Source organism: Thalassophryne amazonica, chromosome 16 (genome assembly GCF_902500255.1).
Source record: "Thalassophryne amazonica chromosome 16, fThaAma1.1, whole genome shotgun sequence".
NCBI classification, from domain to species: domain Eukaryota; kingdom Metazoa; phylum Chordata; class Actinopteri; order Batrachoidiformes; family Batrachoididae; genus Thalassophryne; species Thalassophryne amazonica.
Genome location: NC_047118.1, coordinates 58,998,428 through 59,024,855, shown reverse-complemented (window position 1 = coordinate 59,024,855; position 26,428 = coordinate 58,998,428). Strand labels below are relative to the sequence as shown.

Sequence of the window (26,428 nt, the reverse complement as noted above, 5' to 3'; positions counted from 1 at the left end):
TTCAAAAAAGGTATTTTTATAAAGTATTTTCAATATAGATGTAAAACATATTTTTGAGTCCAGAAAAATGTTTTAACAAATCTCATTTATTGAATAACATTTTTAACTGTTTTAACTCATTTTGAAATAGTACGAGGTCTATTAGAAAAGTATCCGACCTTATTATTTTTTTCAAAAACCATGTGGATTTGAATCACGTGTGATTGCGTCAGACAAGCTTGAACCCTCGTGTGCATGCGTGAGTTTTTCCACGCCTGTCGGTTGCGTCATTCGCCTGTGAGCAGGCTTTGAGTGAGGAGTGGTCCACCCCCTCGGCAGATTTTCATTGTCAGGAAATGGCGGAATGATTTGGGCTTTTTTTTCCATCAGAATTTTTTCAGAAACTGTTAGAGACTGGCAGCTGGAAACCATTCGAAAAATTTATCTGGCTTTCGGTGAAAATTTTACGGGCTTCACAGAGAATGAGTGTTACTACAGCTTTAAGGACGGCTTTAAGGACACTTGGCGCGCCGCGCTCCGTGCCGCCATCGAGAGCCACAAACCACCGGATCATCCGAGAAATTGTGGATCTGCCTGGACATGCCAGAACATGTCCCGTGAGGCTTCTTCACAGCGTTGCTTTGCACCATGCGGCACCGCCATGACGCGCGGAATTCCTCTGCAAGTCTGTCTCGATCTGCCGAAAAAGTGCTGATGTCCACGTCTTTTCACAATTCCTATGCTAGTCAGACGACGTCCCGGATAAAACACAGCGTCCAGTTTGGAAATGAACGGCACATTACACTGTTACAGGAGTTTTTGTACAGTACGGCGCACAGCAATGCCATGATGAAGCCTCACGGGACATGTTCTGGCATGTCCAGGCACATCCACAATTTCTCGTATAATCACTCGATGGAAAAACCACCGACAGCTGTCTGAATGCCATCTCAAAGCCGTCCTGTGAGACCAAAACGGAGGTGTTCCTTTGTCTCGCTCCAGCAGCGAATCCATCGTGACGCGTGAAGCCTCCGCTCGGCTTTCCATGACAAAATCTCTTGTTAAAAGTGAAATCTGCCAGAAAATGGTTGATGTCCAGCTCTTGTGATAACCAGAGAAAGTGCACACGACGGTCCCGGCTCCACAGAGCCATCCGTTTAGAAATGATCTGGTGGTTTGTGGCTATCGATGGCGGCACGGAGCGTGGCGCGCCGAGCGTCCTTAAAGCCATCCTTAACGCTGTAGTAACAGTCCTTATTCTCTGTGAAGCCCGTAAAATTTTCACCGAAAGCCAGCTAAATTTTTCGAATGGTTTCCAGCTGCCAGTCTCTAACAGTTTCTGAAAAAATTCTGATGGAAAAAAAGCCCACATCATTCCGCCATTTCCTGACAATGAAAATCCGCCGAGGGGGCTGGACCACTCAAAAAAATGTCTGGTGGCGCATCCAAATATTTATAAAAATCTGTATACATTCCTAATCTTTATTTTAAGATTAAATCTTTTCAACTATTCCTTAGCATGTCTACACAAGGTAACAGGTTATTATTTTATCATTGTGTTCTTTTTTCCAATAATTTATGATTTTAGCATTCTGTATGTCAGGTTTTGAGCCAAGTTAACATTCAATTTTGCCTTTAAAGACAGAAAAATAAAAACACAAATATGCAAATCCAGATATTTAGTGTAATAACTACATTCATCACATTAAAAAACCATTTAGTCACTTTAACATATAATTTTTTTGTTTAAATTGGTTGCACCACCTGATAAATATTGGTTGCACCACCTGACAACATTTGTTATAATATGAAATATGCTGAACAAAAAAATCATTTATAATAGTAACATATGTTCTAGTCATATGTCTCTATTTAAGTGTTCTTAAATAGAGATATTTGATGCACAGTTAATTGCATTCTCACATTGTTGGGAGAGTTAGGTTCAACATTGTTCTTGTTGGGAGAGTTAGGTTCAAGTTCTTTTGAGGGTTCATATGACTTGGGTGTAAAATTCAATATTTCCTCAATGGCTCTTTTTCTGTCCCGGTGCTTTTTTTTGATCTTCCCTCCACTGTTGCCTATTTTTTGTTATTTTTGTTCTTGCTTAGAGAATTGGCCGATGGGAGGCTTCACAATTTTCCCTTCTCTCTTCCTCCTCTGATAGCTATAAAACACAAGACCTAATAAGCTGACAAATTTCCATTTAAGAATGTGGAAGTTGTAATATAATAATAAATGTAAAATGGACTATGTATAGATGCATTACCTCTCTTTTCTTTTTGCAAGATATGCTTCCCTTGCAGCTGGATCATTATTAATACGCGCCCTGTGTCGTGCCGACTTTTCTTTACTTGATAGTGGCATCTAAAATGTACAAATTATAATTTGAAATGTTTTAAAGTGTATAATATCTTTAGATTTAAAACTACAAAATATTTTATGGTTTCATGGATAATCTTAGAGCTTTGAATAGCATTATATAGTAACATTCCTTACAGTTGTGCCACCTGAATAGCTGGTTGCACCACCTGACTATTGCAGCTAATGTCAAATAAGCAGGCTTCTGTTTGGATGCTAGCATTAGCTTCTACCAATAGCATGAAGTTCAAATGGACCACTTTTTAAAAAATTAAGAGTTTTACGATAAAATATATTTTAATGAGTTTTACATTGGTTGTACTACCTGACATGAAAAGTGTACCAGCATACGTATGAGTTGAAAGTAGTTATTTTTATTACTATTTGACAGAAATCTATAAAAATTTTAGCTTAGTCCAAACAGTCACTTAGGGTCCTCTAGCTGATGGAATATCCTCTTTACAGCTGTTGTCTCTTCATTTCAAAATAAAAGTCATACGTTTATGGTTGCGCCACCCTGATATTTAGGAAATGTAAATTGTTGGACAAAAGTTTTAAAGATTTTTTACAGCTTTAAAAACAAATGATATTAGAAATAAAAACATAATCAAAAAGATTTTACACACAAAACAATGCCATAGTGTTTCATTTTGACTTTATCATTGTCAAAATAACATTTTTATTAGTTTTCTTAGTCTGCTCTCTTGTTCGGACAGTTGCAACACCTGACATCTTGGAGGTTTGAGAGGCCAAAACATAGAAGAATATTACTATTTGAACTTAATGAAAAACTAATTAAAATAAATTGGTTTTATAGATTAAAGTGATAGATGTCATAAATAGATTTATTTATTCATTTTTTAAATAATGGACTTGGACACAAAAATATGCATATCATAAAGGGGTCCTACTACAGATTTGGGCAGGAAATAGTTCTAACCTTAGATTTCTGCATGTTTGTTACCATCAGATGCAAATTAAAGGCTACAATTTATCATTATCTTCCCACTATAAAGTTGTAAATGTTTATTGTGCAGGTTTTTGTCTCTCTGCTGCAACTCTTCCAATAACCAGCAGATGATGCTATCATACCATGCCTGGTTCTCAAGACCAGGCACTAAGTGGCTCTACTCTACTCTTTTCTACTCTTCTATTTTACTCTTCCCTTTTAGATATTTAGATATACCTTAGTATACTAGCATAGTTGTACCATAGAATTGGGATATAATATATAAGAGATACCTTACTGAATTTTCATACAGTTAATTGGCTTCAACTAACTTGAACATAGTGGAGTACTGTTTGTGTGTGTGGGATGTTTTCCCATCAACAAGATATTTAAATCCATCTGACAAACTACATTCAGGTGTTGTTTGTGCACACAGAAACAGGTGTTTCTTCTGATATTCTGTATTTAGGCTTTGGAGTGGTAACTGTAATCAATCATACAACAGTGCAGTTTCATATTTTTGACATTTTTAGTGGAATTTACTAAAAAGCTTGCCCAATCTCAGCTCTCCTTTTGTACATCTGACCTCTCAAGCGCCACCATTACCAGGGATTATTGATTAATCAGTTGTTTGAATATTGATCGCCATCTATTTTGATGATCAATTAATTGTGTAATTGTTTTAATCAAGAAAAATACTTTAAAGAAAACGTTCTATTTTCTCAGTAGCAGGGATTTACTCCTTGTTAATCTCCTGGTTTTCCTTGTTTTTCCAGCTTTTCATGCATAAAGCAAAATATTAGAAAGCAAATAAGTTAAGGATGTTTACTTAGGTTTTGAGAAATTGCAATTACGTTTTTAATTGATTTATTTTTTAATTTTTTGACTATTTTGAGTCAGTTTATCTACTATTTGAAGGAGAACATAGTCGTTTGCTGCATTAGCTGTGTTCCACTTCAGGAACAGTGACTCACACTAGATAGTTTTAGCTGTCATGTTTCTGTAGTATGAAAGACCTTGGAAATACTGTCAGGGGTCAACCAAACAGCTCCATAATCTGCTTGCCAATACAAGACACAATCTTGGCTGAATTTGCCCCATAAAGTTCAGCCACACAGCTCCTGCCATTTCTGGCACTAAAATTTATCTCCTCAAAATGGAGATGTGTTTTGTCTGGCCAGGCTCTCTGTCAGAAACAGGACTGCGTCGCAATAGTCAAAAAGCACTCCGAGGTACAGGTCGCTGCCAAATGAGATGTTTGTTTAGAGTTGATGAAGTAATGGTTCTGAGAGAAGGGACTGGAAACTTTTTTGTAATCATACAAGACTGTCATTTTTAAAACACTGTAATGTGAGCATCAAGTTAGTCTGAGCAGTAAAACAATGCACTTTTAAAGTCAAAATTTACTTTTAAAAACCTATGTCCATCTGGTGTCTGTATGTGATGAAAGAGTTGAACTTTAGAGACATTTACTTATCTCGGCAGTGACATACAGTACATGTCTCTGGGTCCTCGACCTTTGAGATTGAGAGGCGCCTGGGAAAAGCTTGTGGAGTCATGAGGTCAGTGGACAGAGGTGTTTGGCAATGTAGATATCTCTGCAGGGGAATAAAGGTCGTATTCTTCAGGGTCCTGGTGCTGCCTGTCTTGCTGTATGGTTGTGAGACTTGGACGCTAACCATTGACCTAAGGTGACGACTGGATGTCTGTGATACTAGGTGTCTTTGAAGGAACCTTGGGTACCGCTGGAATTACTTATCAAATGAGTGCTTACTAAGAGAGACTAAAGTGAGAAGTATCACTTGCATTGTGAGAGAGTGTCAACTTTTGACATTTTGGGCATGTGTCCCATTTCTCTGTACATGATCCAGCACGTACATGCCTGAGTATTGAGGATTCCTGTAGCTAAAGAAGGCCAAGGGGAGGCCCACACTTCACCTGGCTGCAGCAGATAGTTATTTTAGAGATGTGGGAGTAGACCAGATGTCTGCCTGGATGGATGCCATCCAGGACCCAAGGTAGTTTTCCCTGGTGTTGTGAATGCAGCAAAGCACAGTGCCATCTGTTGCTCCCAGACTCCATCTCATGATGTAGGCCGTCCGTTTTTAGAGATGGTAGTGAAGAGACTTCACCTGGTTTTACTACCTGCTAAAATGTGTTGATTATCCAAATTGTTGAAACCTTCTGCAACATTTTTGTCCACATTTTTGTCCCAACAATAAGCAGGTGTAAATGGTAAATGGACTGCATTGATATAGCGCTTTTCCATCTGCATCAGATGCTCAAAGCTTTACAATTATGCCTCACATTCACCCTGATGTCAGGGTGCTGCCATACAAGGCGCTCACTACACACCGGGAGCAATAGGGGATTAAAGGCCTTGCCCAAGAGCCTTAGTGATTTTCCAATCAGGCGGGGATTTGAACCCATGATCTTCTGGACTCAAGCCCAACACCTTAACCACTAGACCATCACCTCCCCTAGGTGTAGGTAGAGCTTGTGTGATTACAGCTATTGATCTGTATGTTTGAGAATCTGAAATAAGTTTATGGACTATAATAAAGTTGTGTGTGATGAGAGGTGTTTTTGGTAAAGGAAGACTTGATGACATTTAGGTTTAAATCTGCCACAAAACAATTATTGTATCTCTTATGTGTCTTTAACATTATAAGTGTCCTTTATGTTGTATTCAAATGTTCTTTAACACAGATCTAATGGATTATTTTGAATTCTGACTGTTGATTTGTAGTGGTGTATTTTGTGAGGCGGAGACTTCTTGTTGATTCAATGTTTAACCTATGATTTAATATTTTACTGAGTCAGCACCATACGAATTTGGGTATTTTTCAAATGAAAATTCCTGCCATTTGAATAAACCTAACTGGAGCTTGCTGTCTGTCTTTTTAAGATTTTTCTACCTGAAACAAAGGATCACCATACAATGAACAATATATGGTACATTGTATGTACAAACAACAATGAAAATAGCTGCTTGCAGGTACAGTTGAATTAATTGTTAGTCAAAATTTATGTAATAATCATGGAGAAAGCAAAGTCTATGATGCATTTGTTGAATGCTGGTAGAAATGGTAGTTTGTTGTGATACCGTGGATATCTCAATTCTAATACTGTGAAGAGTTTTTTTTAACAGTAACCTGAACTAATGTCCATCTAATACCATATGTGCATTGGTCTCATTTGTACATGTAAGCTACATAGAAATACAACCAGTGATTAAGACAAATTAAGCAAGTAGAGCCCTGTAAGGTCTTCAACTTTTTGCTGTGTCTAATTTAAATATAGACTTTTTATTAGAAGGATAATTTGGGACTTCACAGAGAGCAAGATAAAGACAAAAGTCACAAAAAAGAGGTTTTATTAGAGGCTTTAGTTTGCACAAAATGAAATGTTTCCTACATTGTAAAACTAAACACAACCCTGGTTTGTGTGGTCAGAGGACAGAACACGCACTGTGATATCTGGCTTGACGTGTTGGCATCAGAATTTTGGCTCTCTGTTGGGACTGTTTACACAGAGACTGCTACCTGCTGCTTTGGACTTGAATTAACAGTCTTTTTCAAGACTTTTTTACCTTTTTACTTCTGTTTTTTTTTTTTACTTTTTTACTGTGCTCCAACGCCTAAGGAAGACCTCTAACGGTCGAAACATCGCGACGGAGCACTTTTATCAGCTAACTTTCATCAGCGTTGGCAAGCTGACTAGCTTGCTAACGCTTTCGTTTTTATTTTTTTTTTTATTTTATTTTATTTTTTTCTCTTTTAGCACTGTTGTCGTGCGTTGTCTGTGCTGCTCCACAGCGTGTTTGGTTGATTTTTGTTTTGTTTTAGCACCGTTGTCGTGCGTTCGCTGTTGTCGTGCGTTGCCTGTGCTGCTTCATGGCCTGTTTGGTGCCTTGATTGGGGCACTCCTTCTGCTGAATCACCTTTAAATTATTTACACATTATTCACTTCGTGTGTTTTTAGGAATCCGCTAGGTTGCGTAGCTACTAGCTCTTAGCCGATTTAGCATGGCGGCTTCTCCTGTCTCACCCGCACTTTTCTGCTCTGGGTGTGAAATGTTTAGTTATTCCTCGGCCTCCTTTAGCAGTAACGGTACTTGTAATAAGTGCAGCTTATTCGTAGCTTTGGAGGCCAGGCTGGGCGAATTGGAGACTCGGCTCCGCACCGTGGAAAATTCTACAGCTAGCCAGGCTCCTGTAGTCGGTGCGGACCAAGGTAGCTTAGCCGCCGCTAGTTCCCCCCTGGCAGATCCCGGGCAGTCGGGAAAGCAGGCTGACTGGGTGACTGTGAGGAGGAAGCGTAGCCCTAAACAGAAGCCCCGTGTACACCGTCAACCCGTTCACATCTCTAACCGTTTTTCCCCACTCGACGATACACTTGCCGAGGATCAAACTCTGGTTATTGGCGACTCTGTTTTGAGAAATGTGAAGTTAGCGACACCAGCAACCATAGTCAATTGTCTTCCGGGGGCCAGAGCAGGCGACATCGAAGGACATTTGAAATTGCTGGCTAAGGCTAAGCGTAAATTTGGTAAGATTGTAATTCACGTCGGCAGTAATGACACTCGGTTACGCCAATCGGAGGTCACTAAAATTAACATTAAATCGTTGTGTAACTTTGCAAAAACAATGTCGGACTCTGTTGTTTTCTCTGGGCCCCTCCCCAATCGGACCGGGAGTGACATGTTTAGCCGCATGTTCTCCTTGAATTGCTGGCTGTCTGAGTGGTGTCCAAAAAATGAGGTGGGCTTCATTGATAATTGGCAAAGCTTCTGGGGAAAACCTGGTCTTGTTAGGAGAGACGGCATCCATCCCACTTTAGATGGAGCAGCTCTCATTTCTAGAAATCTGGCCAATTTTCTTGGATCCTCCAAACTGTGACTGTCCAGCGTTGGGACCAGGAGGCAGAGCTGTGGTCTTATACACCTCTCTGCAGCTTCTCTCCCCCTGCCATCCCCTCGTTGCCCCATCCCCGTAGAGACGGTGCCTGCTCCCAGACCACCAATAACCAGCAAAAATCTATTTAAGCATAAAAATTCAAAAAGAAAAATAATATAGCACCTTCAATTGCACCACAGACTAAAACAGTTAAATGTGGTCTATTAAACATTAGGTCTCTCTCTTCTAAGTCCCTGTTGGTAAATGATATAATAATTGATCAACGTATTGATTTATTCTGCCTAACAGAAACCTGGTTACAGCAGGATGAATATGTTAGTTTAAATGAGTCAACACCCCCGAGTCACACTAACTGTCAGAATGCTCGTAGCACGGGCCGTGGCGGAGGATTAGCAGCAATCTTCCATTCCAGCTTATTAATTAATCAAAAACCTAGACAGAGCTTTAATTCATTTGAAAGCTTGTCTCTTAGTCTTGTCCATCCAAATTGGAAGTCCCAAAACCAGTTTTATTTATTATCTATCGTCCACCTGGTCGTTACTGTGAGTTTCTCTGTGAATTTTCAGACCTTTTGTCTGACTTAGTGCTTAGCTCAGATAAGATAATTATAGTGGGCGATTTTAATATCCACACAGATGCTGAGAATGACAGCCTCAACACTGCATTTAATCTATTATTAGACTCTATCGGCTTTGCTCAAAAAGTAAATGAGTCCACCCACCACTTTAATCATATCTTAGATCTTGTTCTGACTTATGGTATGGAAATAGAAGACTTAACAGTATTCCCTGAAAACTCCCTTCTGTCTGATCATTTTTTAATAACATTTACATTTACCCTGATGGACTACCCTGCAGTGGGGAATAAGTTTCATTACACTAGAAGTCTTTCAGAAAGCACTGTAACTAGGTTTAAGGATATGATTCCTTCATTATGTTCTCTAATGTCATATACCAACACAGAGCAGAGTAGCTACCTAAACTCTGTAAGGGAGATAGAGTATCTCGTCAATAGTTTTACATCCTCTTTGAAGACAACTTTGGATGCTGTAGCTCCTCTGAAAAAGAGAGCTTTAAATCAGAAGTGTCTGACTCCGTGGTATAACTCACAAACTCGTAGCTTAAAGCAGATAACCCGTAAGTTGGAGAGGAAATGGCGTCTCACTAATTTAGAAGATCTTCACTTAGCCTGGAAAAAGAGTTTGTTGCTCTATAAAAAAGCCCTCCGTAAAGCTAGGACATCTTTCTACTCATCACTAATTGAAGAAAATAAGAATAACCTCAGGTTTCTTTTCAGCACTGTAGCTAAGCTGACAGAGTCAGAGCTCTATTGAGCTGAGTATTCCATTAACTTTAACTAGTAATGACTTCATGACTTTCTTTGCTAACAAAATTTTGACTATTAGAGAAAAAATTACTCATAACCATCCCAAAGATGTATCGTTATCTTTGGCTGCTTTCAGTGATGCCGGTATTTGGTTAGACTCTTTCTCTCCGGTTGTTCTGTCTGAGTTATTTTCATTGGTTGCTTCGTCCAAACCATCGGCATGTTTATTGGACCCCATTCCTGCCAGGCTGCTCAAGGAAGTCCTACCATTATTTAATGCTTCAATCTTAAATATGATCAATCTATCTTTGTTAGTTGGTTATGTACCACAGGCCTTTAAGGTGGCAGTAATTAAACCATTACTTAAAAAGCCATCACTTGACCCAGCTATCTTAGCTAATTATAGGCCAATTTCCAACCTTCCTTTTCTCTCAAAGATTCTTGAGAGGGTAGTTGTAAAACAGCTAACTGATCACCTGCAGAGGAATGGTCTATTTGAAGAGTTTCAGTCAGGTTTTAGAATTCATCATAGTACAGAAACAGCATTAGTGAAGGTTACAAATGATCTTCTTATGGCTTCGGACAGTGGACTTATCTCTGTGCTTGTTCTGTTGGACCTCAGTGCTGCTTTTGATACTGTTGACCATAAAATTTTATTACAGAGATTAGAGCATGTCATAGGTATTAAAGGCACTGTGCTGCGGTGATTTGAATCATATTTGTCTAATAGATTACAGTTTGTTCATGTAAATGGGGAATCTTCTTCACGGACTAAAGTTAATTATGGAGTTCCACAAGGTTCTGTGCTAGGACCAATTTTATTCACTTTATACATGCTTCCCTTAGGCAGTATTATTAGACGGTATTGCTTAAATTTTCATTGTTACGCAGATGATACCCAGCTTTATCTATCCATGAAGCCAGAGGATACACACCAATTAGCTAAACTGCAGGATTGTCTTACAGACATAAAGACATGGATGACCTCTAATTTCCTGCTTTTAAATTCAGATAAAACTGAAGTTATTGTACTTGGCCCCACAAATCTTAGAAGCATGGTGTCTAACCAGATCGTTACTCTGGATGGCATTTCCCTGATCTCTAGTAATACTGTGAGAAATCTTGGAGTCATTTTTGATCAGGATATGTCATTCAAAGCGCATATTAAACAAATATGTAGGACTGCCTTTTTGCATTTACGCAATATCTCTAAAATCAGAAAGGTCTTGTCTCAGAGTGATGCTGAAAAACTAATTCATGCATTTATTTCCTCTAGGCTGGACTATTGTAATTCATTATTATCAGGTTGTCCTAAAAGTTCCCTAAAAAGCCTTCAGTTGGTTCAGAATGCTGCAGCTAGAGTACTGACGGGGACTAGCAGGAGAGAGCATATCTCACCCGTGTTGGCCTCTCTTCATTGGCTTCCTGTTAATTCTAGAATAGAATTAAAATTCTTCTTCTTACTTATAAGGTTTTGAATAATCAGGTCCCATCTTATCTTAGGGACCTCATAGTACCATATTACCCCATTAGAGCGCTTCGCTCTCAGACTGCGGGCTTACTTGTAGTTCCTAGGGTTTGTAAGAGTAGAATGGGAGGCAGAGCCTTCAGCTTTCAGGCTCCTCTCCTGTGGAACCAGCTCCCAATTCAGATCAGGGAGACAGATACCCTCTCTACTTTTAAGATTAGGCTTACAACTTTCCTTTTCGCTAAGGCTTATAGTTAGGGCTGGATCGGGTGACCCTGGACCATCCCTTGGTTTTGCTGCTTTAGACGTAGATTGTGGGGGGGGTTCCCATGATGCACTGTTTCTTTCTCTTTTTGCTCCGTATGCATCACTCTGCATTTAATCATTAGTGATCGATCTCTGCCCCCCCTTCACGGCATGTCTTTTTCCTGTTTTTTTCCCTCAGCCCCAACCAGTCTCAGCAGAAGACTGCCCCTCCCTGAGCCTGGTTCTGCTGGAGGTTTCTTCCTGTTAAAAGGGAGTTTTTCCTTCCCACTGTTGCCAAGTGCTTGCTCATAGGGGGTCGTTTTGACCGTTGGGGTTTTTTATAATTATTGTATGGCCTTGCCTTACAATATGGAGCGCCTTGGGGCAACTGTTTGTTGTGATTTGGCGCTATATAAGAAAAAAGTTCATTGATTGATTGATTGGTTTATGTGAAATGTATATTTTGGTAAGACCTGGTTTTGATCACGCTTACCGCTTGTGTCACAGGGGCACTCTATTGTGTTGTTTGACTTGAACAAGCGCAAGTTTGTAGTTTCAAGTTAAGTTCTTCATAAACATGGAAATTGACTATATAGACGATGCCTTTGTACTTTTCGTGTTTACATCTTGGGACAGGACATCTTTGGGAATATTTGGGTGTTCTTCAGTAGACAAAGAAGGAAAAACTGTCATGTACTTACAAAACCACTGATGTAGTGTGAGACTGCAGTGTCTCAGAATTTGATGCAAATATTTTATACTAACAAATAATACTCAGAAAACAGAAGTGTTGATGTTTGAACAACCCATCTAGTTAATTGCTTCACTAAAAGCTTCATTATTTGAATTACTGACATCTTCTAGTCAAGTAACATGGAACTCACTTCCTAGCTGAAGCTTACCTAACAGTTTCTGGGGGCATGTAACAGGAAACGGTATTACAGTTACCATTTACTGAATAGATGGATAGACAACTAAGTTTAACTATGTTAACTTGATTATTTGAATTGACATTTTACTGAATAAAATGATCGAGCTTTGCCTTGTCATTTTTCCTGCCTGTGTAGGACAAATCCTTTTTTTCTATAGGACAAAATAAATGTTGTCTTACAGGATTCATGTAGAGGTCTGTGTTGGAGTTATATCTTAATCGTGACCATCATATGACAGAGCACACCCATAGTATGATGTTTCCACCCCCATGCTTCACGGTTGGGATGGTTTTCTTGGGGTTGTTCTCATCCTCTAAACATGGTAAGGAGTTGATTCCAAAAAGCTCTATTTTGGTCTCATCTGACCACATGACCTTCTCCCATGCCTCCTTTGGATCATCCAGATGCCTGGACATGTGCTGGCTTGAGCAGGGGGACCTTGCTGCACCGCAGGATTTTAAACCATGACAGCATCATGTGTTACTAATGTAATCTTTGTGACTGTGGTCCCAGCTCTCTTCAGGTCATTGACCAGGTCCTCCTGTGTAGTTCTGTGCTTTCTCAGAATCACCCTTACCCCACAAAGTGAAATCTTGCATGGAATCCCAGACCGAGGGAGATTGACAGTCATCTTGTGTTTCTTCCGCTTTCTAATAAATCATCATAACAGTTGTTGTCTTCTACCAAGCTGCTTGCCTGTTGTCCTGTAGTCCATCCCAGCCTTGTGCAGGTCTACAGTTTTGTCCCTGGTGTCCGTAGACAGCTCTTTGGTCTTGGCTATGGTGGACAGGTTGGAGTGTGATTGATTGAGTGTGTGAACAGGTGTCTTTTATACAGGTAACAAGTTCAAACAGGTGCATCTAATACAGGTAAAGAGTGCAGAATAAGAGGGCTTCTTAAAAAAAATTAACAGGTCTGTGTGAGCCAGAATTCTTGCTGGTTGGTAGGGGTTCAAATACTTATTTGCAGCAGTAACATACAAATAAATTATTAAAATTCATACATTGTGATTTCCGGATTTTTTTTTTTTTTTTAAGATTATGTCTCTCACAGTGGACATGCACCTAAGATGAAAATTTCAGACAGACCCCTCTATGATTTCTAAGTGGGAGAACTTGCAAAACCGCAGGGTGTTCAAATACTTATTTTCCTCACTGTATGTGCGGCTACATGCTGTATGTTGGGTGGGTGCATATAGACCTGGTGAGCATTCTGAGGTTGGACTACCAGTGTGTGTACTTTATGAGAGATTTCTCTTGGCTGCTAAACGAGTACAATGAATTGAAGTAGATTCATCTTCCCAGAATGAGGACTTTCGCCCCCTCCCCTTTTTTTTCTTTTCTTTTTTGAGGAATGTTGATGCTCCACTGTGTGCATGCGTGCACGTGTGTCTACAAGACTGTACTGAACCACCTGCCCTGGTGTATAATTACACTTGCTGTGAGGCTTGAGACAGCTGTTCCTTTCCCTCTTTAATCATAAAAAGACTCAGTATACAAGAAGCCAAAGTAATTGCTTTCTTTTTCAAAGCTTAATAAAGAATGACTCGCTGAACTTCAGATGATTCTACAAACATGTAGCAGTCGCTGAAGTACTTTTATAATTAGGTGTTTGCAGATGTTGAAAAACATTACATTATTTATTAGTTTTTAATAGGGTTGGGACCTTTTACATTTGAATTGATACTGTACAGTTACCAAATTGTATGTTTTTTTGGTACTTTACTCACTCTTAAATAATAAATTCAAAATTTACTTACAACATAAGTCCAGACTTCTTCGATATATTTATTGGCAACATTTTACAAACCACCCACAATTAAACCACTTTCTACTTTCCTCTCCCAATTCCATGTTTTCATCATTAAAAATACATTAATTCTATAATTATTATTATTATTGTTATTTTTACATTTTTCTATTGTTGTTGTATGTGAAAAATAGCTTTAGTGCATCTTGAAACATGGGTGTTTATGCAAGTGGGAAAGCTTGGTTTTGTTTTGTTTTTCGGGGGGGGGGGGGGGGGGGGTGCCTTCGACTCCTCGCCTTTCTAGCTTCACACCTGTACTGTCTCTCTAAAACCCTAAAACCCCGGTCACATGGCACGAACGAAGGACCCTGAAGCCTAAACAAAACAAGAAATCTGGACTGTTGTTGACTTTCAGAGACATTGTATAACCTTCATCCAGCTTCGTTCCTGCTGCTGGTGCTTCATCAGAATTTTCAAACTGTTGAATAAATGTGAACGAATCCCGACAACAACTTCAATTCATCCGTATTCCGTTTTGCTTTCTGTGTTGATGGTTCCTCGTCATTTGCGTAGTTCCCATACCGTCAGCGTTCCTTTTGGTTGTCGTCTAACTTCGTCCAACCTCCCAAGTCCTACGTCTTACACAAACATTGATGATATCTGAAAGGATCAATAACTAAAGCTCAGACAAGCTGAACGTGACTCATCCATGTGTGAGACGAAAAGCAACGTTTTCACACAGAAACAATAGCTGCAAGAACGTTTTGTCAACTACTTTAACTATTTATCCATGTTCTAGCCATTTGTGGTGGCTGTCCGCACACATTAAGACAACCAGATCTCATTCCTGCAGGTGCTGTGGAGTGCACAGGGTGGCTGAAGACTTGACCACAGGCTGGCGCTGGGTCTGATACCCGCTGTCAAGTCACATCATCATGAATGTTTCATTTTGATTTTGTTTAAAAGCGTCAAGGTTACTGTTCACTTATGTGCTCTGGACTTGCAGGCTTTTCATTGTTGGGAGAAATGCAGGCTCATTCGACCACTTTTTCTCTGCGATTTGTAACTTTGTGACTTTATTTCCTTCGTTCAGCTGTCGCCGTGTGACCGGGCCCTCAGGTGAAGACGGCCACAACGACGATAAAATCTTATTTAATTTTTTGGTGGAACTTGCTACCTGATTGGCCTGTAAGAAAGGAATATCACAGAGATTTGGTTCATATTTTAAGCAAAGCAGAGGAAGATGTTTTCAAAACTTTCACTGTGCGCTGCCTGTTATCGCGAAAGCAGTGCTAGACTGAAAATGTGCTATTTCAGAGGAAAACTTACCGGGTGAACTGACTGATACATTTCTGTAGAATATTCCGTCCCCAACCAGGTAGGCATCATGAAAAAATTTAAAATTTAGTGCTGCTGCTATAGCCCTGTGCATGTTGACCATAGACTGTACGTAAACACGGAACAATTCTATATATAAAATATGAACTGCATATCTATAGTGCTTTTCCATCTATATCAGAAGCTTAGAGCACTTTACAGTAATGCCTCACATTCACCCATTCACACACAGTCACACACAGATGTCAGGCTGCTGCCATGCAAGGCACTCACTACACACTGGGAGCAACTTGGGGATTAAATGTAAATCGGTACGCTGTAGCACTGATGTAAATCACTTGGTACCTTAAGAATTACTGACTTTGGTGCCTGAGCCTAGTTAATCATTACAATATTAAAAATTGATCCATCTTTAAACATTGCTTTATAGATTCCAGCTCTATAACCAAGCCACAAGCTTTGATGATCTCAGATGAAGCCCTGCTGGAGGAAAAAAAGTTACAGTTCCGCGACTGTCTGCTTGAGGCCAGCTCCAAAACAGCACATTCCCATAGGAGCCTGTGTTAAAATGTCCAACTTCAGAGCAGAAATAAACATGTTTACAGCCTGGTACAAAAAAATGGTTTTGGTCTCTAGTGACAGTTTCCTCCTCCATGACAAGTGTAGGGGGTGATTTATTTTTTCTAACTTCTTAGTTTAAGGCATTTTAAGTCATAAATTTCTGTATAATTGTGGGCGTGGTTGCTTTGAGTGACAGAGACTGAGTCGGGCATCTGTGCCTCGCCATGACCGTAGCTCAGACACTTCTAGCTGTGGTGAGGGAACTTTCCACTAGTCCTAGGGTCTACTAGTCCTAGTATTAAGAAGAGCACATTGAAGTTGTTTTTACATTTATGGTAGGCTTACAAAAGTGTGACAATTAATGAAAACACCCAAAACATGTAATAATTATTTGTTGATTTTCAATTCAACAGATTTATAGACACCAGTACGATTAGAGGTGATTAATGGTGTATGTCAGCAGAACCATACGTTTTATTTTTGTAAATTGAACAAAACTAGATCTGGTTTGTTAGTATTACACTTATTTGTGAACCTTAAAATCACTTTGGGGTTGTAATATACACCATCAAATACTACAAAGAGATTAGAACCAGTGGACTACAACCAGTGGACTCTCCCCCCGTGGTGGAGACTGTGTCTGTTTTGTTTGACATATTTTATTACAAACACCTGGACTAATCTAGCTTGTTGTGTGGTGAAACGTCCGAACGGATCATTTAAGATTTTCCATTTGCAATTTTTGCGCTGAGTGGAATGTTGGTTTGATTTAATGTAGTGTGCTAACTGTGTTAGCCCATTTAGCAGCTGTCAGTAGCCTAATCAGTTTAGCCCTGTTAATACACAATTACTGAGAAATTAAGCTTCTCATAGCTTTTTATGCCCAAACAGCAAAGTAAATTGTGACAACCAATGTGCAGTCCCCAAAAATATGATTTAATAAACACCTGAAACAAGAATAGCTTATTAGCTTAGATGGTTTGGACTCGAAGAGAGGGGCGTGCTCAAGGCTTCTTTCGTCACACACTGAGTCACCCAAGCTCCCCCCTTCATGCATTCATGAGTTCACCATCACATATCCAGAATCAGCACGACCGCTGCTGTCAACATGGCATTGCCCAGATACGTGCTTCATATCGGCTGTTCTGGTTCTCTGTAGAAAACCTACGGGTGACGTCATACAGGCTTTATCCAGTGTATATACAGTCTGTCTATAACACACAGCTGAAGTGATTAGTTTATTAACACTTGGAAGACCAAGGACTGGTCAAATGACCAATCTACCTCTAAAGGCCCACAGGATGGTCAAATGACCAATCTACCTCTAAAGGCCCACAGGATGGTCAAATGACCAAGATCCCCTGTGGAGAGCTACTTCTGTTATGTAAACAAGGAAGTCTCAGGGCACCTCAGGGGAGGGGCTGACTTGGCTAGCCACATTCTTGTGTTTGCATATTTAATGTATGAAAGGGCTGCTGATTTGTGCTTAGGTAGATAAATAACTTTACCCAGGGGGGAGAGATGAAATTTTGTTTTCTGAATTGTATTGAAATGTACCAAAAAGCACACCAAAAGAAAATTTTGTTTTCTGAATTGTATTGAAATGTACCAAAAAGCACACCAAAAGAAAACTTTGTTTTCTGAATTGTATTGAAATGTACCAAAAAGCACACCAAAAGAAAACTTTTGTTTTCTGAATTGTATTGAAATGTACTAAAAAGCACACCAAAAGAAAACTTTGTTTTCTGGATTTTATTGAAATGTACCAAAACACACACCAGAAAACCAAAATATATACAATAGGTACAGGTTACAGTCACTCACAATGACTAACAGTCCCCACACTGCCATGGAAGGTCTTTTCTGCATTTGCCACAAGTATACCTGTCGCATTTCAATACAATTCAGAAAACAAATTTTCATCTCTCCCCCAGGGTAAAGTTATTTATCCACCTAAGCACAAATCAGCAGCCCTTTCAGCTAAGCAGGCACTTCTTCTTCTTCTTCTTTGTCTTTCGGCTGTTCCCGTTAGGGGTCGCCACAGCAGATCAATCGTTTCCATCTCACCCTGTCCTCTGTATCTTCCTCTGTCACACCAACCACCTGCATGTCCTCCCTCAGCATATCCATAAACCTCCTCTTTGTCCTGCCTGGTGGATCCATCCTCAGCATCCTTCTCCCTATATACCCTGGGTCTCTCCTCTGCACATGTCCAAACCATCTCAATCTCGCCTCTCTGACATTGTCTCCAAACCGTCCCACCTGAGCTGTCCCTCTGATATGTTCATTCCTAACCTTGTCCATTCTTGTCACTCCCAAAGAGAATCTCAACATCTTCAGCTCTGCCACCTCCAGCTCTGCCTCCTGTCTTTTTGTTAGTACCACCGTCTCTAAACCGTACAACATAGCTGGTCTCACTACTGTTTTGTAAACTTTCCCCTTCACTCTTGCTGATATTCTTCGGTCACAAATCACTCCTGCCACCTTTCTCCACCCACTCCACCCTGCCTGCACTCTCTTCTTCACCTCTCTACCACACTTTCCATTACTTTGAACAGTTGACCTCAAATATTTAAACTCATCTACTTTCACCACTTCTACTCCTTGTAACTGCACTATTCCACTGGGCTCCCTCTTATTCACACACATGGACTCAGTCTTGCTTCTACTGACTTTCATTCCCCTTCTCTCCAAAGCATATCTCCACTTCTCCAGACTAGACTCAACTTGCTCTCTACTCTCACTACAGATCACAATGTCATCTGCAAACATCATAGTCCATGGGGACTCCTGTCTGATCTCATCCGTCAACCTGTCAATCACCACTGCAAACAAGAAAGGACTTAGAGCTGATCCTTGATGTAATACCACCTCCACCTTGAATGAGTCTGTCATTCCGACTGCGCATCTCATGCAAACACAAGAATGTGGCTAGCCAAGTCAGCCCCTCCCCTGATGTGTTCTGAGACTTCCTTGTTTACATAACAAAAGTAGCTCTCCACGGGGGATCTTGGGGTCATTTGACTCTCCGTGGACTTTACAGGTAGAAGAGAAAAGCTTGGACCTCCCAGTGTTGATCAATAGTCAGTTGTAATAATTATCATGTATTTTAACAATTATGTAATTACGCAAGTTATTTGGAGAAGTGATGGTCTAGTGGTTAAGCGTTGGGCTTGAGACCAGAGGATCCTCGGTTCAAATCCCAGCCTGACCAGAAAATCATTAAGGGCCCTTGGGCAAGGTCCTTAATCCCCTAGTTGCTCCCAGTGTGTAGTGGGCGCCTTGCATGGCAGCAGCCTGACATCGGGGTGAATGTGAGGAATTGATGTCGAAAGCGCTTTGAGCATCTGATACAGATGGAAAAGCATTATATAAATGACGTCTGTTTACCATTTATCAAGAAGAATTGTCTAATGTTGACTTTTTCATCTTTTCATTTGTGAGCATTTGTTCCCTTTCTGCTTTGAGAGTGACTGACTAGTTTTCACTTTCTAAAAAAAAACTTTTCTACAACAATAAAATGGCATACATTGCTACAAAAATACACCACATCTTATTTTTTTAATTGTTAGAAACAATAAGTAAACTCTTCTAAGCTTTAAAAGTCTTTATTCTGGCAAAATTGAAACTGTAGTAGTTATTGTTGTCTATAAAAAATATTCTAAGCATAGATAAGTTGAACATGTTCAGCAGGTTCTGAACCAAATATTTGCTACTTGTCAGCTGGTAACTTGGATTTCTCAGCTTTTCTGGGTTATCACTTTCATCAGAGAAGACAGCATTTGCAATGGCAGCGGAATGAAGTAGATTTTGCGAGAGCCAAAAGATCAGACAAGAAGCTCACGTCAGGTTCTAAAGGTCACTAATGACCAACAGTGTTTAAAAGCTGGCTCAAAGGCTGCGATCAAAATCACTCAGAATATGAAATTATTTTATTTTTCCTTTTGCTTCTTGCTTAAACTCTTTTCCTTGCCTTTCATGTATTGTGTGCATTCATGTGTGTACAGGTTGGGAGGCCCTTCCAAGAGTGTCTACACACTGAGAGTGCTGACATTCAATGTCTCAGGGTTTTCAGTGACAGAAGCCATATCATTTCCAACGCCAGGCTGCTTGCGCATCAGTCAATCAATCAATCAATTTTATTTATATAGCGCCATATCACAACAAACAGTTGCCCCAAGGCGCTTTATATTGTAAGGCAAGGCCATACACTAATTACGTAAAAACCCCCAACGGTCAAAACGACCCCCTGTGAGCAAGCACTTGGCGACAGTGGGAAGGAAAAACTCCCTTTTAACAGGAAGAAACCTCCAGCAGAACCAGGCTCAGGGAGGGGCAGTCTTCTGCTGGGACTGGTTGGGGCTGAAGGAGAGAACCAGGAAAAAGACATGCTGTGGAGGGGAGCAGAGATCAATCACTAATGATTAAATGCAGAGTGGTGCATACAGAGCAAAAAGAGAAAGAAACAGTGCATCATGGGACCCCCCCCAGCAGTCTAAGTCTATAGCAGCATAACTAAGGGATGGTTCAGGGTCACCTGATCCAGCCCTAACTATAAGCTTTAGCAAAAAGGAAAGTTTTAAGCCTAATCTGAAAAGTAGAGAGGGTGTGTGTCTCCCTGATCTGAATTGGGAGCTGGTTCCACAGGAGAGGAGCCTGAAAGCTGAAGGCTCTGCCTCCCATTCTACTCTTACAAACCCTAGGAACTACAAGTAAGCCTGCAGTCTGAGAGCAAAGCGCTCTATTGGGGTGATATGGTACTATGAGGTCCCTAAGATAAGATGGGACCTGATTATTCAAAACCTTATAAGTAAGAAGAAGAATTTTAAATTCTATTCTAGAATTAACAGGAAGCCAATGAAGAGAGGCCAATATGAGTAAGATATGCTCTCTCCTTCTAGTCCCCGTTAGTACTCTAGCTGCAGCATTTTGAATTAACTGAAGGCTTTTCAGGGAACTTTTAGGACAACCTGATAATAATGAATTACAATAGTCCAGCCTAGAGGAAATAAATGCATGAATTAGTTTTTCAGCATCACTCTGAGACAAGACCTTTCTAATTTTAGAGATATTGCGTAAATGCAAAAAAGCAGTCCTACATATTTGTTTAATATGCGCTTTGAATGACATATCCTGATCAAAAATGACTCCAAGATTTCTCACAGTATTACTAGAGGTCAGGGTAATGCCATCCAGAGTAAGGATCTGGTTAGACACCATGTTTCTAAGATTTGTGGGGCCAAGTACAATAACTTCAGTTTTATCTGAGTTTAAAAGCAGGAAATTAGAGGTCATCCATGTCTTTATGTCTGTAAGACAATCCTGCAGTTTAGCTAATTGGTGTGTGTCCTCTGGCTTCATGGATAGATAAAGCTGGGTATCATCTGCGTAACATTGAAAATTTAAGCAATGCCGTCTAATAATACTGCCTAAGGGAAGCATGTATAAAGTGAATAAAATTGGTCCTAGCACAGAACCTTGTGGAACTCCATAATTAACTTTAGTCTGTGAAGAAGATTCCCCATTTACATGAACAAATTGTAATCTATTAGATAAATATGATTCAAACCACCGCAGCGCAGTGCCTTTAATACCTATGGCATGCTCTAATCTCTGTAATAAAATTTTATGGTCAACAGTATCAAAAGCAGCACTGAGGTCTAACAGAACAAGCACAGAGATGAGTCCACTGTCTGAGGCCATAAGAAGATCATTTGTAACCTTCACTAATGCTGTTTCTGTACTATGATGAATTCTAAAACCTGACTGAAACTCTTCAAATAGACCATTCCTCTGCAGATGATCAGTTAGCTGTTTTACAACTACCCTTTCAAGAATTTTTGAGAGAAAAGGAAGGTTGGAGATTGGCCTATAATTAGCTTAAGATAGCTGGGTCAAGTGATGGCTTTTTAAGTAATGGTTTAATTACTGCCACCTTAAAAGCCTGTGGTACATAGCCAACTAATAAAGATAGATCGATCATATTTAAGATCGAAGCATTAAATAATGGTAGGGCTTTCTTGAGCAGCCTGGTAGGAATGGGGTCTAATAGACATGTTGATGGTTTGGATGAAGTAACTAATGAAAATAACTCCGACAGAACAATCGGAGAGAAAGAGTCTAACCAAATACCGGCATCACTGAAAGCAGCCAAAGATAACGATACGTCTTTGGGATGGTTATGAGTAATTTTTTCTCTAATAGTTAAAATTTTGTTAGCAAAGAAAGTCATGAAGTCATTACTAGTTAAAGTTAATGGAATACTCAGCTCAATAGAGCTCTGACTCTTTGTCAGCCTGGCTACAGTGCTGAAAAGAAACCTGGGGTTGTTCTTATTTTCTTCAATTAGTGATGAGTAGTAAGATGTCCTAGCTTTACAGAGGGCTTTTTTATAGAGCAACAGACTCCTTTTTCCAGGCTAAGTGAAGATCTTCTAAATTAGTGAGACGCCATTTCCTCTCCAACTTACGGGTTATCTGCTTTAAGCTGCGAGTTTGTGAGTTATACCACGGAGTCAGGCACTTCTGATTTAAGCTCTCTTTTTCAGAGGAGCTACAGCATCCAAAGTTGTCTTCAATGAGGATGTAAAACTATTGACGAGATACTCTATCTCACTTACAGAGTTTAGGTAGCTACTCTGCACTGTGTTGGTATATGGCATTAGAGAACATAAAGAAGGAATCATATCCTTAAACCTAGTTACAGCGCTTTCTGAAAGACTTCTAGTGTAATGAAACTTATTCCCCACTGCTGGGTAGTCCACCAGAGTAAAATGTTATTAAGAAATGATCAGACAGAAGGGAGTTTTCAGGGAATACTGTTAAGTCTTCAACTTCCATACCATAAGTCAGAACAAGATTTAAGATATGATTAAAGTGGTGGGTGGACTCATTTACATTTTGAGCAAAGCCAATTGAGTCTAATAATAGATTAAATGCAGTGTTGAGGTTGTCATTCTCAGCATCTGTGTGGATGTTAAAATCGCCCACTATAATTATCTTATCTGAGCTAAGCACTAAGTCAGACAAAAGGTCTGAAAATTCACAGAGCAACTCACAGTAATGACCAGGTGGACGATAGATAATAACAAATAAAACTGGTTTTTGGGACTTCCAATTTGGATGGACAAGACTAAGAGTCAAGCTTTCAAATGAATTAAAGCTCTGTCTGGGTTTTTGATTAATTAATAAGCTGGAATGGAAGATTGCTGCTAATCCTCCGCCTCAGCCCGTGCTACGAACATTCTGGCAGTTAGTGTGACTCGGGGGTGTTGACTGATTTAAACTAACATATTCATCCTGCTGTAACCAGGTTTCTGTAAGGCAGAATAAATCAATATGTTGATCAATTATTATATCATTTACTAACAGGGACTTAGAAGAGAGAGACCTAATGTTTAATAGACCACATTTAACTGTTTTAGTCTGTAGTGCAGTTGAAGGTGCTATATTATTTTTTCTTTTTGAATTTTTATGCTTAAATGATTTTTGCTGGTTATTGGTGGTCTGGGAGCACATTGTAAAGCACACAGAGTTATTGGGTGCATGGCTTTCCTCCCCAAAACCTGTAAAAATGACAGGATGTTCTGCGTATGAATGCAAAAATCAGTCTGAAACCTGTTTATGAAATGTATAGATTTCCTGTAGATACATAAAGGAGAAAAATGCAGAAAAATAAAGCAACGTCCAGCTCATTTTTCTGTCAGGCATGATGCTCTTCCAGCTTATGCATCGTGGTGCACTGGACCTTCAGGCTTTTATATTATAATTATGGCTGTAAAAATAATGTGTTATTTTATATCACTTAATAATATTACAAGTACTTAGTACTTAATAATGTTACAAGAATTTATAGTACATCCGGAAAGTATTCACAGCACTTAACGTTTTCCACATTTTGTTATGTTACAGCCTTATTACAGAATCGAGTAAATTAATTTTTTTTTTTGTTCACTTAAAATTCTGCTCACAAAACCCCATAATGACAACATGAAAAACTTTTCTTTCTTTGCAAATTTATTAAACATCGAAAATTAAGAAATCATATGTACATAAGTATTCACACCCTTTGCTCAGTACTTTGTTGATGCACCTTTGGCAGTAATTACAACCAGACAAGGGCGTAGGTTTGGTCTCAGCTTTGGTAGGGACAATACCACCCCCCTGCCCACCACCACCACCACCCCCTAACCCACTCATACCATTAGACGCACAAGTACAGCATAATACATAACATATGACGACATAATGCTGAATAATTTAACACTTTATTTACATTATTAAGTGTGTAGGCAGACAAAGAAATAGCTTAAATAACAAACCCAAAATCACGAATCTATTCTATAGGCCTACACCTGAGAGAACAAGACAACAAAAAAAATACTTGTGGAGCTAACAAAAAAAAAAAAGTTTTTGCAACCAAGATGTATAATCTATTCTCTTCATCAATAATGCAGTTGTAGGTATCTGGCAACCTAATTTGCCAACAAAAAAAAGGGCTTTACAATGATATATAGGGTGTATTACGGTAAACGTAAGCCTGTGATGTCATAACGCAGAGGAAAAACATGGAAGTTTCACACTAGTGCGCCGCTGATTCTCATTACCGTAAGTTCTCATGTAAGCCCTCACGCTGAAAAATTTCAACACTGACAGCAAGCCAAGAACCCGTGCTAAAGTGCGTTCGGTGACTTTTGAAACGAGGGAAAAGTATGAAAAAGAGCGCAAAAGTGACAGAAAAGTACAGACAGCAAACATAAATGTAGTAATTTTTGAGGAAAAGGCAGGGTGTTAGTGTCATTTGTGAAGGTGTGCGTGCGTGTTTGTGTGGGTGTGCAGTTTATTTAAGTGTGGCGCACAGCATTGTTCGCAAGCCCCGCCCTTCTTGTTTTTCTGCACCGGAGCAGTGTTGCCAGATATGAAATATGAAACTATCGTACCAAAACCTCAAAATTATCGTATTTTGGGAGAAATTTATCGTACACAAACAAAACGCATACAACATAGCTATTTTAGCGTTTTTTTTTTTAATTTACAAAGAATTTTATGTCACATTTTTAAACAGTAATTATAGTAATGGGGAAACTATGGCACAAAAAGAACGCAAATGCACAAGCAAATGCACTACCAGACTAGAAAGATTTTTTTTTTTTTCTGTGAAGGGACACAAACGTGTTAATTACCAGACTAGAAAGAGTCGAATTCAACCTCGAGGTCGCTGTAGTCATCCGATGCCATGGCCATTTGTGCAGATTTTGTTGAACACAGAAAAAATGTTGACACCTCCATAAGGAACTTTAACTTTTTTTTATTCTTCTTGTATATCTCTTTGCTCTTGTGTTTTGTTCGTTTGTTATTGCATTTGTTGAAATAAAGTTTCGAAAAAAAAAAAAAAGATGTTGGTTGGGGAATCTTCCTGTCACGGTAAAGATTGGATGGGAACTCATTACTTTGTATGGAGAGGGGGCGGGCTTTCAAATGACTGTCCCGGTCGCCCAAAGCCAGCATTTGATGCCGCCTGAGTGCAACACCTGCAAAATGATTCTTGGGTTTCAGAGAGAGATGCGTGTTTGGGCAACCAACTGAAATTGATTGTACATTTATTGATCGTACATTTATTGATCGTACATCGTACAGAGGGCAAAACTATCGTACAAATACGATAATTATCGTACATCTGGCAACACTGCACCGGAGCCACCCATCCTCTGCGCTCTGGGACCTCCCACTTTACAAATTAAGCACTGCCTGCCACGAGATGCGCTTTGTTTACGTCCATGTGAGAAGAACGTGAGCTAATGAAATTGCAACATGGGTAACCCTGTCATTCTGGCACGTCGAAAACACAAAACGTGACGACTAAAATTATAGTATCGAGTTCGCAAAAAAATAGTGAATGATTTTGTTATATAAAAAAAATTCTAAATATTGGTAGGGACTATTTTGCCATCCCAAAATATTGGTTGTGACTTGTCCCTATGGTCCATATGCAAACCTACGCCCCTGCAACCAGACCAGATAGTCAGGGCCCTTAGGCAACGTCCTTAATCCCCCAGTTGCTCCCGGTGCGTAGTGAGCACCTTGCATGGCAACACCCTGACATCAGTGTGTGTGTGTGTGTGAGGCATAATTGTAAAGCACTTTGAGCTTCTGATGCAGATGGAAAAGCTCTATATAAATGCAGTCCATTTATTTACCACAAGTCTTCTTGAATATGATGCCACAAGCTTGTCGCCCCTGTCTTTGCACAGTTTTGTTCATTCCTCTAATTGCAGCACCTCTCAAGCTCCATCAGGTTGGATGGGGAGCGTCGATGCATAGCCATTTTCAGATCTCTCCAGAGATGGTCAATCAGATTCAAGTCTGGGCTCTGGCTGGGACACTCGGGGACATTCACAGAGTTGATATCTTGGCTGTGTGCTGAGGGCCATTGTCCTGCTGAAAGATGAATGGTCACCACAGTCTGAGGTTAAGAGCGCTCTGGAGCAGGTTTTCATCCAGGATGTCTCTGTATGTTGGTGCATTCATCTTTCCCTCAATTTTGACTAGTCTCTCAGTTCCTGCCATGCTGTGTATGAGTTGCGTGTCCTGCTGGTAACAATCAT

At 39.8% G+C, this 26,428-nt stretch overlaps 1 protein-coding gene across 4 annotated transcripts in view; it reads left to right on the top strand.

Annotated features, from left to right (window-relative positions):
- Positions 1-26,428, top strand: part of LOC117528275 (septin-9-like) — a 274,932-nt gene that overhangs the window by 195,241 nt on the left and 53,263 nt on the right. The window lies entirely within an intron of this gene.